The sequence below is a fragment of the Pipra filicauda genome, unplaced genomic scaffold (genome assembly GCF_003945595.2).
Source record: "Pipra filicauda isolate LSUMZ 115617 unplaced genomic scaffold, ASM394559v2 scaffold22_size4397567_pilon, whole genome shotgun sequence".
In the NCBI taxonomy this organism is placed as follows: Eukaryota; Metazoa; Chordata; class Aves; order Passeriformes; family Pipridae; genus Pipra; species Pipra filicauda.
The window spans coordinates 4110555-4113589 of NW_024104343.1; the positions used below are offsets into that span (position 1 = coordinate 4110555).

Here is a 3035-nt window from a genome sequence, read left to right on the forward strand (position 1 = left end):
AATATTTCAGACCATTTTCCTAGTCTGATTCAATACACACTGTCAAAGTAGGATCAGAGGGCCTGGGTTACAAAGTGAAATTGCTTTCAGTGTGCTTTTGAAACAGCTCGGCTGTGCTCTGCTCTTGAATCATGATAAACTGTAAAATGTTAGGTCAATCCTTAAAGAATTAGTAAATGGGAGAAAAAGTGCTAACTACAGGAGGAGTGACAGAGGCTTCTGATGAAATATGAGGTAGGTTACTCATCTGTAGATTGTGCTGCTTGCTGCTTGTTTGTATGTTTATATATATATATATATATATATATAAACCAAACCAGATTTCTGAAAATAGAGTCAGCTTTAGAAAAACTGATGACTGAAGCAGTGAAACTATTAGCTTTCTCATTAAATTAGTTACTGATAACACTTGACTGACCTATATATGTCTTCAACAAGAAAAAGGTATTTCTAGAGTGCCTGGGGAAATCAGCCATCGCTAAATTTTCTTCAGATTTTAGAAATTTTGTTAATCATTTTATGCCTACAAGTTTCATAATGTGGTTTGAGCTAGGCAGCTGTTGCTAATGCTGCTGGTCTCATGCAATGCTGTAGACTTATTACCTGAATGAGAGGCTAACCTGGTTGGTGCACATGGAAAGTGAACAAACTCCCAAAAAAGATTTGAAATACTGAAAGAGTCCATGCCATGGTACAGAGCCCTAGCAGTGAGGAAGAGGGAACCTTAATCTGTATGGCCTTCCCACTGCCACTGCACAGCAAACTCCCTGGTGCACTCCATAGGGAGACTTCAGAAGTGACAGAGAGATGCAGGGCTTCTCTGCTCACTAGAAGCCCTTTTGGCACCTTCACTCCTTCTCTCTGTGCCCATGCTCCAACCAGGAGTGCCTGCTGTATTCCTTCCCAGAGCACAACTCAGTGTCAGGCAGGAGAGTGCCGGGTGGTGGGGCATAGCACTGTTTTACATTCCTTTTCTACAGGATTTCCCTAGTGCTTTGTGGGAAGGAGGGTAGCACCTGCAAGAACAAGGCAAAAGGGAATTTTACCACTACACATCCAAAACCTGAATTTCACCTGTATTGTGGAGAAATCCCGATTCAGCTCTGGCAGCACACTTAACAGCCACATTTAGAAGTCTTCTGTAAGCTATAGCAGGGGATTCTGTGAATTCGTCTTTATACCTCAAATGCTGGAATAGCCATGTTTATGCAGTGTGATAGTCTGAAATATTTTTGAACAACCACCAGTGAATTTGGACAAACAGCAACTTTAAAGATGAGTCTTGTCACAGAATCACGGAATATTCTGAGTAGGAAGGGACCCACAAGGATCATCCTCAACACAGGTCCCCAACAATCACACCATGTGCCTGAGAGCATTGTCCAAAAGCTTCTTGAACTTAGACAGGCTTGATGGTGTGACCACTTCTCTGGGGAGCCTGTTCCAGTGCCCAGTCACCCTCTGGGTGAAGAACCTGTTTCTAATACCCAACCTAAACCTCCCCTGACACAACTTCATGCCACTCCCTCAGGTTAAACATAGATGCCATGAAGTAGGTGGCAGTGTCTTAACCCTACACATGTTGTATAGGCCATCAGGGCCTCTTCCATCCTTATAAGGGGAGTGCTAACCTTCCATGAAACACGTAAAAAAAAGGTCATAGTTCAGAATGATAATGCTCCGTAATTCAGAAAACCAGACGTCCAAGTAAATAAACCTTGTCCTTCTTAAACCACCTACTTCAAACCTGCCATCCAACTCCTAGATGTAGACCTCCCAGGTCTGAGCAGATCCTAAGCCCACACTTTTGCAAACAGAAGTCCTACTGAAGGACACAGAGAAATCTGGATTATGAGAAATGGCATATAATTGGTAGTACATAGCATCAGTCTGACTGGCATGTGTTGTGTTGCCACTGCTCTTCCTGGTCCTGGGGGTGCAGAAGACAAGTTCTGTTTTCAGCCATCTGTTGATGCCATCACAGGACCCTTCAAAAGCACCACAAGCATATTTACAGCAACACTATTAAACACAGGCAGCAGAGGAAAGATTTGGAAGCAGCAGTATTTTCCTGTTAGATTTTCATGTCTCAAAAAATGAGATGCTTCGTGCCTGCCTTTCGCTGATAGCTGGACTACTGCTTGGTTTTATAAGAAATTATTTGCTGATGAATAGCCAAGCAGCAAAATGCTGAATGTATTACTATGTAATTTTGTGTGAAAAGAGATAAAACCAGCCTGTATCCTTGGATAATAAATAAATATTAATTTTCTAGTAGTTGTTTTATCTTCACCCAGGTCATCATTTATTGGTAGAGACAGTTCAGTTTCTAGTTTAAATAGGATTTGCTGAAGTTTAAGTCCCTATTTCTCTTACAGTGCAGCTTTAGGTAAGCAAATGGTTAGTAGATCTTTTTATCAATAAGCACAAGGCAACGGTATACCAGACCTCATGGTGAAGCTCTCAGACTTCGTTTACTGAGGGAAACATCGACAAAAAATGGCAATGATTCAGTTGCAAAGAAATCAAAGAAGCATTAGTCCTCCATGCAACACATGGAGGACCTTCAAATCTTTGGCCAGAGAATATTAAGTTCTTGAATAAGCTTAAAAAGCAAGACAGGTTTGCTTGGACAAGTTTGTGGAATTGAAATCTAACAATTCTGTAGCATGTAAGGATTTATTTAATATAGGTCACCTATGTGCAGTGTGTGTAGCTCTCCAGGAAACAGAAAGTGTTGGGGGGAGTTGTCAGTATATGCCTATTCTGTCACTATTCTCTCAATTACTCACCTCTTCTGGCCTTTTGGGGTTAGTCAGACCTCTGATTCAACCTTGTCTATCCATTGTGATGCTCTAAAAAAATGAACTCTACATTTTGTAGGTAATTTTCAGTGTAATCTTCTATATACAAAAGGTGCGATCTTCAATATAGGTGAGATGGTGAAGTAAGAGTTTTTATTATTATCTTGCTTGAGTCTCAAGTTATGAATAAAAATAAGTTACATCAAGTCCATGTTCAGCAGAGAGTTCAAA

At 40.8% G+C, this 3035-nt stretch overlaps 1 non-coding gene across 1 annotated transcript; it reads right to left on the reverse strand.

The window, feature by feature from the left end:
• Positions 1-1532: 1532 nt before the first annotated feature.
• Positions 1533-1645, reverse strand: LOC113997601. The gene has a single exon (XR_003544158.1). It is a non-coding gene; the product is annotated as a U6atac minor spliceosomal RNA (small nuclear RNA).
• Positions 1646-3035: the final 1390 nt, after the last annotated feature.